The 14,163-nt window shown below is 41.6% G+C and overlaps 1 pseudogene; it reads right to left on the bottom strand.

The window, feature by feature from the left end:
* Window positions 1-11,237: 11,237 nt before the first annotated feature.
* LOC102869661 lies at window positions 11,238-11,477 on the bottom strand (annotated as a pseudogene).
* Window positions 11,478-14,163: the final 2,686 nt, after the last annotated feature.

The following is a 14,163-nucleotide window of genomic DNA, read 5'->3' as shown; positions in this document are numbered from 1 at the left end:
GATATGTAAAGATGCAAATTAGGATCCTTCACCTACTTAAATTCCTTTAAGTGCAATCCTGTCTCCTTGATGAAAAATTCCAAGCTTCTTAACAGGGCTTGGCATTACCCCTGAAAAAGCTTTTTCTTTATTCAGTACTAGATCCTTTCGAACCTATCAATTGTATGTAAATCTGGAGGCTCTCTCTTTAAACTACCTCAGCTCAGCGGCTTGAAACAATCTTCACCCCTCACCTAAATGACTGCAATAGCACCCTAACGAGCACCCCCTCCCACCACCTCTGTCCCCACCCCTACTTCAGACACAAGAGTCATGCTGATTCAAGAAATCACAAACTATTCCTTGCCATTCTTCCCAAACTCTTACAAGAGCTTTCTATTCTATCCTCTTCTCTTCAGTCCTGGAGCTTTCTCTTTTATTGCCCTCCCTCCCTCAATCCCAGCAGGACTAACTTGTTTCGTCCTCTCTTACCCTCAGTGTCCTTGTGGTGGTGTTATGTACCATGCAGTCTAAATCCATAGGTGACCGTCCAGTGGGTTTTGCCATAAATCCTCACAGAAGGGGATTGCCTGGCTTTCTGCAAAACAGCTTGGTGGATTCAAACTGCATGCCTCTGGGTTTGGATTGGCAGCACAACTCTTTACCACGAAGCCATCAGTGCCTCTAAACGGACTTTTATCCTCTGCTTGGAAGCATTCCCTCACCCCATATAGACATTTTCTGACCATCCTACTTAAAACTGCCATCATGTGGCTCCCCTCCCACTACCCTTCTCCCACTGCACCCTTGTTTTTCTCTATATACTTAATACCAGGGATGCACTATGTAAATTTGCTTATTTGTTCATCACATGTTTTCTCCTACTAGATTAGACCCATCATGAGGGAAACACATTCTGTTGACTTAACTCCTTACTTTCACTTCAGAGCCCTGTCGGACAGGCATGTAGCTAATTCTCCATGAGTGTTTGTAGAATGAACAGCTGGAAAGGCCCTACAGGATTTGGCTTCACCTATCTCTTCCTCCTCACGGCTCTGCCTCCTCCTCCATGCTCTTCAGACCTTGCATTTCTGTGGACTTCGCTCATGGTGACCCTAAGTAGAACAGAGATGTTGCATGACCCTGAACCACCTTCATGGCCATTGATGTGCTCAATTGGTGTGCTTATTGTACATTTTGAATACCTTCCAACTTAGGGAACCAGCAGTCAAGAGATCAGAAGACATATCGTAATGGGGCGTGGGTGGGAAATCTGCAGTCAGGAAGCTCTGCAAGTTATGGAGGAGAAATGATGTCAGTTTGAAGACTAATGTGCACTTGATTCAGGCCATGATCTATTTAATCCCCTGCTGTACATCAGAGAGCTGGACAATAAACAAAGATGAGAAAAGAAGAGTTGATGCCTTTGAGCTGTGGTGTTGGAGAAGAGTACTGATTACGCCACAGACTGCCAAAAGAACAAGCAAAATATGCCTTGGATATGGAGCAGCCAAGTATTCCTTGGAGGCGAAGGTGATAAAGCTTCGTCTCACGTACTTTGGGCATGCTGTTAGGAGGGGCTATTCCTTGGAGAGGGCCATGATGTTTGGAAGGATGGAGGGTCAGTGAAGGAGAGGAAGACCCTCAAGAAGATGAATTAGCACAGTGACTGCAGCAATGGATGGGCCCAAGTGTGTCAGAGGTGACGAGGATGGCACAGGGGTCATACTCAACTCGATGGCACCTAACAACTACAACCACCAACCAACCATCCAAGGGGGCTTATCTTCTTGTAGCAGGATAATGGCTAATATTCTGTTGTGACTCAGCTAGTGTTAACTTTCAAAAGTAGATAATCAGGCTTTTCTTCCCCTATCACCCATCTTAATGTAGGCACTCTGGTGAATCCTGTTCTGTGGAATTGTGGGGGAACTGGAACCTCCAATGGAAATTTTAACGATGCTGACTACCTAGGAGATCCAGCCTGAGACTTTGGCTGCCTCTCAGTTTCTCTGGAGCTGACAGGGTAGAGAAAAGGCCACCACAGATAATTGTCTTTACCCAGCAGCTCCTGAGTCACTGTGCTTGAGGGCCCAGACACAAAGCAGTTACCTGACCAATAAAAGGCAACTCTCTGGTAGGTTCTTTTTTTTTTTTTTCTTATCTTATCTTTATACAGGTCTGGCTTTGAGCCTTTTTGAAAGATTGCTGGGTGGGGATGGGGAATTCCAGGAAGAGAGAGAAACTGAAATTAGAGAATAAAACAATGATGCCCATGGGGGTTCTTTAATAGTTTGTTATAACTGATGCTTTGGGAGGAAGTGGAGGAAACAAAAAACCAAATGGGATTGGAGAAGGGCAAACACCATCTTTTCAATTCCACGTTAAAGAAAGAGAACAACAGGCAATTCCTGCAGGCAATGTGGAACCAATGGAAAGTTTTGTGCTGAGACATTTTCACTCCAGGTGCTGGGCGGAGAATGGTTTGGGGGTCGATCTGATTATTTTATTGTTATTGTTGGAACTGACTCATAGCTGACCCTCCAGCGGGTTTTCAGAGGAGGTCTTTCCAGTCACCTGCTATGCATCTTACAGCTGGACAATAAATAAAGATGACAGAAAAATTGCTGTCTTTGAGTTGTGGTGTTGGAGAAGAGGACTGCCAAAGGAATGAAAAGGTAAGTCTTGGAGAAATTGCAACCAAAGTGTTCCTTAGAGACAAGGATGGTGAAGCTTTGCCTCATATTCCCTGGGCATGTTGTTAGGAGAGGAAGATCCTCAATGAGATGGACTGATGCAGTGATTGTGGCAACAGGGTCAAGCACATCAGAGATGTTGAGGATGGTACAAGATAGGACAGGGTTCAGATATGTTGTTTTCATTGGTTCGCTATGAGTTGTACTAGACTGGATAGCATCTAACAAGAAGAAGAAACAGAACTGGAGAGTTCTTTCTTCTGAAGAGTTGCTGGTAGATTCAAACTGCTTGCCTTTGGGCTGGCAGTGCAACTTTTTACCTATAAGCTACTGTAAAATGTTATTCTATTGTTGGCAAGACTCCTGTCAACAATGGATCTGAACCTTGCCTAATTCTGTGCCATCCTCATCATCTCTGATATACTTGAGCCCACTGTTACAATCTCTGTGTCAATTCATCTCTTGAGGGTCTTCCCTTTTGACTCTCCACTTTCCCAGGAATGATATCTTTTCCAAGGACTAGCCCCTCCTAACAACATGCCCAAAGTATATATGATAAAGTTTGATCATCCTTACCTCGAAGGAGCATTTGGTTTCTTTCACTTTCTCCAGGACAGACCTCTTTGTTCTCTTGGCAGTCCTTGAGATATTCAGTACTCTTCTCCAACCTCACAATTCAAAGGCATCAATTCTTCTATTGTCATCTTTACTCTTTGTCAAACTTTCAGCTGCATAGCAAGTAATTGAAAAGATCATGGTTTGGATCAGATGTCCTTAAGTCTTCAAACTGACATAATTGTTCTTCAGCACTTTGGAGAGGTGCTTGACAGCAGATTTTCCAGAGTAATACATCTTTTGATTTCCTGGCCGCTGGTATCAACGTTGTTGACTGTTGATCTAAGCAAGATGAAATCATCGACAATTTCCATCTCTTTTCCACCTCTTTCCATCAATAGGTCAATGTTGCCTATTGACCCAGTGCTTAGGATTTTTGTTTTCTTGCAGGAAACAAGGTTCTGTCATCTGCATAACACTAAGTTGTTGATAAGTCTTTCTGATTCCAATGTCACATTTTTCTTGATATATCCAATCTACTCTAATAATCTGTTCTGCATAGAGATTAAATAGGTAGGGAAAACAGATACAGCCTAAGGCACATCTTTCCTGATGTTAAACCATGCAGTGTTCCCTTGCTCTATCCAGACAACTGTTGTTGAGGTTTTTCCCTCCCTCCCTCCCTCCCTCCCTCCTTTCTTTCTTTCTTTCTTTTCTTTTCCTTTCTTTTCTTTCTCAGAATTAAAGTTCTGGCATTCTCAATGTTAGTCATCATTTATTATGATCCACAGAGTCAAAAGCTTTTGCACAGTCAGTAAAACACAAATTGATATCCTTTTGGTATTCTCTGCTTTCATTCAAACTCCATCTGGCATCAGCAATAATATCTTCAGGCCATGGCTTCTTCTAAATCTAGCTTAAATTTCTAGCAGTTCTCTGTAGGTGTACTATTCTAGTTATTTTGAATAATCTTCAGCAAGATTTTACTTGCATGTGATAATAATTATATTGTTCACTAATTTCCAGATTTTTTTTTTTTGTATCACTGTTTTGGGGAATGGGAACAAATATGGACCTCTTCCAGTCAGTTGTCGAGGTAGCTATCCTACAAATTTCTTGGCACAGCTTGTTGAGCACCTCTAGGGCTGCAACTCTTTGTTGAAAGATGATAACTGGTATTGGATAAACTATTGGGGCCTATGTTTTGCTAATGCTTTCAATGCAGCTTTACCTTTTTTCATCACCAGTAATTCTTGACCATACACTACTCCCCGAAATGATTCTGTGTATGCCAATTCTTTCTTTCTTTTTTTTTTTTAAAAAACTGGCTTATTTATAAAGCCCAGTACACTGTTTTTCACACTGGAACCTTCTAATTTTCTTCACCCACCTCCATCCACTCATAAAATTGTGCAACCGTGTAATTAACACCACTCCCACTCCTTGCCCATCCTCACCACTCTGCTTCCACCCTCCTCCACCTTGAATCCTCATACTCATTCTACAATAATAGTCTTATACAGTATTTGTCCTTATGGGACTGAATTAGTTCACGTATCATAATGCTCTCCAGTCCCTCCCAAGTTAGATAGTAATTTACAAAATCATTGTTCCTGTGTGCTATGTTGTAATCCATCATATGAATGTACCATAATTTCTCAATCCATTCTATTGTGGTTGGACATTTGGGTTGAGTCCATGTTCTTACGATGGTGAATAACAGTCCTGTGAACATTGATGCAGAAGTCTCCATCTGTGCCTAAGTTCTCATTCTCTTGGGGTATATTCTAAGCAGTGGAATTTCTGGGTCACATGGAATTTCTATGTTCAGCTTTTTGAGGAAATGCCAAACTGTCTTCTAGAGTGGTTGTACCATTTTATAATCCCACCCACAATGTATAAGAGTTCTTATCTCGCCACACCCTCTCCAGCAATTATTACTTGCTTGCCTTATAGAATGACTCTTTGAGTATTCTTTCTTTTTCTATTTTTTAAATAATTTAAGTAGAAGTTTAACAGTTGTTGTTGTTGTTGTTGTTGTTGTTAGGTGCCATCGAGTCCAGTACAACTCATAGTGACCCTATGAACAAATGATCTGAACCCTGTTCTATCCTGTACCATCCTCACACTTCCTGACACAGAAGAGCCCATTGCAGCAGTCACTGTGTCAATCCACCTGGTTAAGGGTCTTCATCTCCCTCACTGACCATCCACCCTTCCCAACATCATGTCCCTCTCCAAGGAATAGAACCTCCTAGCAATATGTTCAAAGTATGTGGGGTAAAGCCTCATCATTCTTACCTCCAAAGGGCACACCAGCTGCACCATCTCCAAGACATATCTAGTCGTTCTCTTGGCCATCCATGGGATATTGAATGTTATTCTCCAACACCACAGCTCAAAAACATCAATTCTTTTTCTGTCATCATTATTTATTGTCTAGGTCTTGGATGCATAGTTAGTAGTTAGAAAGACTACGGACTGAATCACACACACCTTAGTTCTCAAACTGACATCACTACTCCCCAAGAAAGTTCCCTAACTGCACATTTCCCCAGTGCAATGTGTCTCCTTATTTCCTGACTGCTCATACCAAGGATGTTAACTGTAGATCCAAGCAAGATGAAGTTGTTGAGAGTTTCAGTTTCCTCTCCATCCATCATGACACTGCCTACCAGTCCAGTGGTATGAATCTTTTTTTTCTTGATATTGAGATGCAATCCATACTGAAGGTTGTATTCCTTGATCTTGCTGAGCTTAATAGTACAGCAAGCAGTAAGTATTGTAGAGGATGCAGAGAGATTAGAACACTCATACATACACTTGTTAGGATTATTGAGGTTTCCTTAGAAAGCTGAATATAGAAATTACACACGACCCATATATTACACTTCTAGGAATATACCTCAGGGAAAATAGAACTGAGCTACAAATGGAGATTTTTTTACACTAATGTTCACAGCAGCATTATTCACAATAGCAAGAAAATGGAAACAGCCAAAGTGCTCAGCAGCAAATAAATTGATTGAAAAATTGTGGTACATTCACATGATAGAATATTATACAATACTTAAGAGCAATGATTTTAAAAGAATGCTATATAACATAGGAGACCCTGGAGAGCATTATGTTGAGTGAACAAGCTCAGCTTCATAAGAACAAATGCGGTATAAGACTATTATTGTTAAAATAGATTACTAGTAAGATGTGTACTAAACTTCAAATGGGGAAAGAGAAGAGGAAGAATGAGAGTGGTAAGGGAGGAGAAATACTGGGATGGATGACAAAGTTTGGTGGATGGAGGCGGGGAGGTGAAGGAATTAGGAAAGATTCAGTGAGGACCTGAAAAGGTGGGTAATGTTGGCATGAATCAAGAATGATTGATTTTATAAAACACAATGTACGTGAATGATCCTATGAAACCCAATGTGAAGGAAGGAACATGTGAAACGCAATGTATATAAATGAAACGCAATGCCTACAGATTTTGTATGTTGTTGTTGTTGTTGCTAAGTGACGTTGAGTTGTAGACAACTCATAGCGACCCTATGAATGAAAGACCTGAGCACTGTTCATAGAGTTTCCAGAGGCAAGCCATATCAGAAGTGGATGCCACTCCTGCTTCCAATCTTGTTTAAATTGGGAAGCTCCACCAAACATTGTTCACCATGGGTAACCATTATCACATTTGGCACATCAGTGTCACAGTGTTTAGCATCACAGCAACCATGAGTTACCTTTATGCAAGCCAATATAAAATAATTTTTAAAAAAGATACCTGCAATGAATGAGTTGTACAAAATTCAATCATTCAGTTCTCCAGCTCACCTCATTTTTGTCCCCAAATCTATACTTTCTTACTGCCAGTTCCTTTGCATGACTCTGGGGTGGTAGGGCAACTCTTTCCCCACTAGGCCACCAGTTTGTGGTTGTTGTTGTTGTTGTTGTTGTTGTTGTTATGTGCCATTGAGCTGACTACGATTCATAGCCTCCCTATGAACAATGACTTAGAACCTGCCCCATGCTGAGCCAACTTTACTGCCTCTGACACATCTAACTTGATTGCTACAGTCACTGGGTCAATTTATCTCATCCATGGCCTTCCTCTCCTGAGATGACCCCTGTCCCATTCCAAGCATGATATTCTTCTCCTGGCAATATGCCCAAAGTATGTGAGATGAAGCTTCTTAATCCTTCTCTCCAAGGAGCAGCCTGGTTTCATCCTCTGTAGGCTAGACCTGTTTGTTTTCTTGGCAGTCCATGGAATGTTCAGTGCTCTTCTCCAGCACCACAACTCAAAGGCATCAACTCTTCTTCTGTCAACCTTATTTACTGTCCAGCTTTCAGATGCATAACAAGTAATTGAGAAGACCATGGCCAAGATCTGACCTAACTTAGTCTCTAGACTGACATCACTGCTTTTCAGCACTCTGGAGAGGTCCTTGACAACAGAATTTTCAAGGACAATTCCTTTTGATTTCCTTACTACTGATGCCAAGAGAGTTGACTGGTGATCCTAGCAAGATGAAATCATGAACATTATCAATTTTTTCTCCATCTATCATGATACTGCTATTGGCAGGATGGTAAGAATTTTCATTTTATTGATGCTGGGATGCAGTCCATATTGAAGGCTGCAGCAAATACTTCAAGTTCTCCTCAGGTTTAGTGAGCAAGGTTTTGTCATCTGCACTTGATGAGTCTCTCCAGTCCTGATGCCACATTTTTCTTCATAAAGTCCAGCCTCCCAATGATCTGGTCAGCATATAGATTAAAACAGCATGGAAAAGGGATACATCACTGATGCATTCCTGTCTTGATTTTTGAACCATGCAGTGTTTCCTTGCTCAGTTCAGACAGCAACTTCCTGGTCTATGTATAGGTTTCGCATGAGTACAATCAAACGTTCTGGGATTCCCAGTCTTCTCAGTGTTAGCCACAATGTGTTGTGATCCACACAGCCAAATGTTTTTGCATAGTAAATAAAACACAAATAAACATGACCTAGTGATAAGAAGCTGTACTGCAGTGTCAAAGGCACACAGTTCAAATTCAAAAGCTGCTCAGCAAACACACCTATGTATGTACACACACACACACACACACACACACACACACACACACAATGACAAAGACTTATCAACAGACTATTTCTCTAATACCATGAAGGAAGGAAAGATAACAAACAAATCATCAGTAATAAATCATCTTATCTCAACAACAACAACAACAAAAGTACCAAAACATATAAAAATTTTATAACAACAAGTGCTAGCAAAGATATGGAGGGATTGTAATTGTAGTATTTGTTATTATGTACTGTCAGGTCGGAACTGACCCAAAGCTGACCCTGCATTGAATTTCCAGAGCAGTAAATTGCACAGGAGGAGACTATCTATCTTTATTCCTCAAGGCAGATGGTGGATTTAAACCATGTTCTTTGGGTTTGCAGCAGAGCTCCTTACCAGCAGACTACCAGAGTTCCTTAGGTCAAGATGATTGGACAATACAATGGTGCAATCACTATTCTATGTTTTCTTGGAAAGCAGATATAAACACACCAATGTTTTTTGTGGCTTTGTTCACAATAGCAAGGAGTTGGAAACAACCTAAGTGCCCATCAACAACGAATGGATAGAGATCTGTGGTATATTCATGCAATGGAATACTACGCTGCATTGAAAAACAAAGAATTCATGCAATATTATTAAAAATGGCTGACCGTGGGGGGAAAAAAAGCTGCTCAGCAGGCGTAGGCTGGGCAATCTGTTTTCACATGATTTACTGCCTCTGAAATCCTGCTGGAGGGTCAGCTATGGGTTGGTTCCGACTAGATGGTACACACAACCAACAAACAACAAACATTCAGTTGGAGGTTCTAGAAAGTTTCTAAGTGCTTTTGCAGCCTTGAGAGTCCATGTTTTCTTAATTAGCTTATCTACTGCTTTCTTCCCTCAAGCCACACCAAACCAGCAAGTCCTTATCACATTTGGTACCTTGCAATCTGTGGGTTTTTTCCCCCTTACTCCTCACCATCTTAAGTCTTCAACTCATGTACCTAGCACTTCCTACAACTCCTCACCATGCAAAATTCCACTAGTACTCCTAATGGTCCTTTCACCATCCTCATCCTCTTTAAGTTCTCTGTAACAGCTACCAATATCAACTTTCCTTCTACTCCTTGAAACTCACTCCTATTCTTGAGTTCTCATGACTTGAATTCTCCAATCTGACTACTTTCTTCTGGTTTCTCTTGTTCATTTGCCTCCTAAACAGTTCTTTTTCTCCTACTTTCCACATCTGGAGTATTTTCTTTTATACTTTCAAGTTCTGAAATCTCATTCCTCCAAATGTTTCTAGTTGTACAGGTAAACATTTTCAGATTGGTTTCTCCCCTCATTCGTTGCTGGTAGCAATAGGAAATGGTTATAGCTGTTATAGAAAACCATTCCTCAGCAAGTTGAAAATAAAATTATCACATAACCCGGCAAACCTAATCCCAGATATATACCCAGCAGAAATCAAGACAAGAAAATGGACAGAAATCTAGACACCAATGTTCACTGCAGCATTTTTATAGTAGCTCAACTGTTAAAATTACTACAATGTCTGCCAATAAATGAATGGATAAACAAAATGTGCCCCATGCGTACAATGAGTTATTGTGCACCTGTGAAGAGAAATGAAGTTTTGATGCATATCACAATGTGGTTAAACTTTGAAAGCACAATTAGCAAAATACATGTGTTGCAATAGGATAAATACTGTATGGCCTCACTCATATGAAATGAGCACAAATATACAAAGCAGAGATTGCTGATTAACCAAGGGAGAGGGAAGGTTTAGGAGAGTCACAGAGCCTATGTTAATAATGATGGGCTATTTTGGTAATGGATAGGTGATAATGGTGACCCAACATGAAAAATTTGATCAATGTCATTAAATTGTTAACGTGGAAGTTGTGCTTCTAAAAGTTTTTATTTCACGATACTAAAAAAAAAAATTGTTAAATGCTATTGTTGTTTATTGCTGTCTAGTTTCCTACAACTCATAGGGACTTTATGAACAGTAGATCTGAAGAGGAAAAAGAAATTATGTCTGTAGTCTATCCTTGTGTTCTCTTACCCGGATCTTTTCTGAAACACATCTCTGTGATGATATGCCAGAGATGCTTCAAATTCAGCACACAAAAAATGGAACACAACAGCTTCCTACTATGCTCCACCCCTAATTTTTCTTCTCTCTTTTTAAAATTTATTATTATTAATTTTAATGAAAATTTACAGAGACTTTGGATTTCCATTCATTCACTATTGGACTTTTCTCCCTACCCACTCCTCCCCGCCCCAGTACACTCTTCTCTTTGAAAAGTAAAAGAAAAGTTCCCCCATCGTTTTACAATCCCTCCCCCCAAGTTCACTGCACTATGCAGCCTTCCCTCTGGACTCCTCTCATGACAATAATACCCAATCACATATCCCTTTCAAACAGTTCTATCCCTCATCTGTTGCAATGCAGTATACATCATTCCTCCCCTTCTCTGTACATCTCCTGTTTTAATGGGCAGCCAAATGTTCTTCCAGCCACTTAAATTTGAACCCTCAGGATCATCTTTGGCTTTTCCTCTTTCATCCAGCTCATAGGCACACTCTGCCGGGATGATGGGACTGCATACCTTAACGAGAGAAGACTGTTAGCTTTCTGCCATGGAGCCACTGATGGACTGAAACGGCTGGAAATGAGTGGCATCTTCGTAGTAGCGCAACATCCTACTCTATGTCTCCAATACGCCTTGAACTTACCTCTATCTCTCTACCTTCATTACCGCTATTTGACTCAAGCCCATGTTACTATTTGCTTTTATTTTTTTTATGGTCACACACCTGCTTGTATTATGAGCAGAAGATGGAATGCTTCCAGCATTAGTTAATGGGAAAAAAAATAATAAAAATACTAATTTACAAAAGCAGGAATTCGGTGCAGCTTTCAGATGCATATCCTTGGCAGTCACACATAGACACCGACCCAGAACAGCAGGAAGAGGACCCCAAAGTCCGTGAAAGTGAGGTCATGAAGGAGATGAGCAGCTCTTTGTAGATGTCCCGTGTGTACATGGCAGAGGTTACCTCATAAACGAAGAACCAGGTGGTGAAGAACCTGCCATCGGCCAACTGCACCATGGTCAGATGGGGGGGAGTCAGCCAGGTTCACTGGGCTGGTATATCTGCTCATGGCCTTGAGCTCCATTTTGCTGCTTTCTGAGTAAGCTACGCCTGCAGGAGTCGATGCCTTATGCCTATTTGCTTTCATTCTTACATTCTTTGTGTCTCTGTTACCTCTCCTTCAAACTAGGCATTTTTGTTGACTTCAGATCTGTTCCTCCCATGCACAAAAGCTGCAACATCAATCCTGCTGTAGTATTTACATTTATGCTCTGAACAAAGAGGAATTGATGCCGTTGGATCATGATGCCACTAGAAGAAGAAACCTATCTGTCTTGGGAGAAACGCAGTGGTGTGCTCCCGAGAGGAAAGGTGGTGAGACTTTGTCCCTTACACCTTGGACATATTATCAGCTAAGACCACTCCCTGGAGAAGGACATCACACTTGGCAAAGCAAAGGGTCAGTGAAAAAGAAGAGGACTCTCAGTAAGATGAACTGACACAGTGGAACTGGCACAAGGACCTCAAACAGCAACGTCTGTGAGGAAGATTCAGGAAAGGGCAATGTTTGGTCCACTTTTCAAGAGGGTTTCTATGAGTTGGAACCGACTCGATGGCACCTAACAATAGCTCCGAAGCCTTTAGTTCCTCCCCTGTGATCACCTAATTAAATGTGAACTTGTATTCTTTCAAGCCTTTTCCAAATTACTTCCAGCCTCCATTGCAAGCTCCACTGCTGCCTAACTTGGATGTTAAACCCCAGTCAAATAAGACAACTGGTTGATTTGGAAAGGCGTTCTGCTCTTTTCAATCTCCATACCTTTGTCTCTGCTTTTGCTTCTTTTTATCTAAATTTCTCTCCTTAACAAGCCATCTATTCCAACAAAATTCTGTCCATGCTTCAAAGCTAATTTCAATCATAGCCTTCTCCATACACTCTCTCCTTGTTCACTTCACCAGATATATATAGTTTGCTTGATCCGTATTTTAGACTCCTTTGTACATCCCTCATAAACAACATCTTTCATTATACTTACCAGTAAGACCACGAGCTGCCCTGCTTGTCTCCCCTTATTCTTTATTAAGAAAATTGAAATGTCAAGCTAGGAACGTGACTATCTGAAATCAAGACATATTTCCCAGCCCCCCTTGAAGCTAGATTTGGCCCTGAGATTAAGTTCCAGTCAACTTGCTATGTACAATAATCATGAATGCAACTTCGGGTAAATGTTCTTCAGCTATGTCGACAAATCTTCAGTTAGAGTTGTCATTAGTGCTGCAGAGGGGCTTTGAACACATCTAAGAGAGAAGAGAGACCTATTTTAGTCTAGGGCCTCAGACAAAACAGTGATATTTAAGCAGTGGCTTAGAGTACAATTAATCTGAGGAAGACGACTGAAAGCATGGGTAAAGAGGAGAGTGGGAGAGTTCTGAGTTTCTTTGGTGGTAACTGGAAGGACTGAGATGCTCAGCCTGCTGGACAACATTCCAAGTAGGAACTGAGATTGCCTACAGAGAAGAACAGTATGTGTTCCTCAGTTGAAAGAGCCTGGAGGGCCAGGAAAAGGAGAGCCAGAGAAAGAGAATGTCAGGGATTTGGCCTTCAAAACAAATCCTGTAATGCCCCATGCAATTGCAGAAAAAAAGTGAACAGGCCAGGGAAGGGAATGTGCTCCCTAGGCACGGTAAGACTTCCCTGAGAATATTTTGCAGAGAAAAGTCAAGGCAAAGATCACGCAAAGCTGACCAGATCTCCCTTGTAGTTGAATTTTCAAGAAGGTCCTTGAACACTTAAGGAATCATATTTGCTGTCCATATGTGAAGGGTTGCGTCAAGAGACCTCAAATGCTCAAATGTATTCCTGGCATGCACAACCTTAAATTAGAGGGGCTAAATAAAGCTGTGGGCTGCCCTTTTTGAAAGTTTGGCAACCACTGAGATAGATCATGTGGGACATGGGGCCTCATCTAGACTGATCCCAGGACAGACGCTGGAACTTGTTTTCTTGCTGAAATCTCTGACATCAGCCCTACTTTTTTAGTCACGTATGGAGTTCTCAAAGACAAAAAATAGAGGGGCCCTGGAGGAGGGTGGCCTGAGTACCGAGCAGGCTAAAGGGTTCCTTGTCCAGGGAAACCAGTGATTGATTCCTGGCCCCAAGCAGCCTGCCTCATATTGTTCCTTTCCTTTGCCATGACCCATCATCTCCATGGAATTTAGTGGTGCCCTTTGACTTTTGTGCAATATCTGAAGGGTCTTTGAGTCCAGGCCTCAGTAAACACTTCAGACCTCCCAGGCAGCTCCAAGTCATGCTCCACATCACCTTGTTTAGAAACATCACCATCTGGTGGACTTCACCGTATCTGCTCTCAAAGACCTGACTGTTTTGGCATCTGTGAGGGCATCTGTGACTTTGTACATACTTTGACTGTAGAAGGAATTTGGCCTTGATACTTGAAAAAGTCAGACTTGGGGAGGGGAGGCAAATAAGGCTCAAAGGCTGAAATCTTGGCACAGTCAGCTGGAGACAACCATTTGGTAGGTTCTTCTAGCTTCACAATTGGACTCCCATAGCGCTTTTCCTAACGAGTCTCTTTGCACCTCTGCAAACCTGCATTGTCTCTAAAAGGAACACAGGGAAGCTTCCAGGGATGGAAAGAAGTTCATCAATTGCTATTCTTCCCTTCATGACTGAGTAAAATTTCACCCCTGGAACCTACCTTCCTTCAAATGCAAGCTCTCCCTGGCATGGTCAGTTTTAGGGGCCTTCA

Source organism: Elephantulus edwardii, unplaced genomic scaffold (genome assembly GCF_000299155.1).
Source record: "Elephantulus edwardii isolate Elephantulus edwardi_28Jun2011 unplaced genomic scaffold, EleEdw1.0 scaffold00016, whole genome shotgun sequence".
NCBI classification, from domain to species: Eukaryota; Metazoa; Chordata; class Mammalia; order Macroscelidea; family Macroscelididae; genus Elephantulus; species Elephantulus edwardii.
This window is presented reverse-complemented; position numbering and strand designations above follow the sequence as displayed.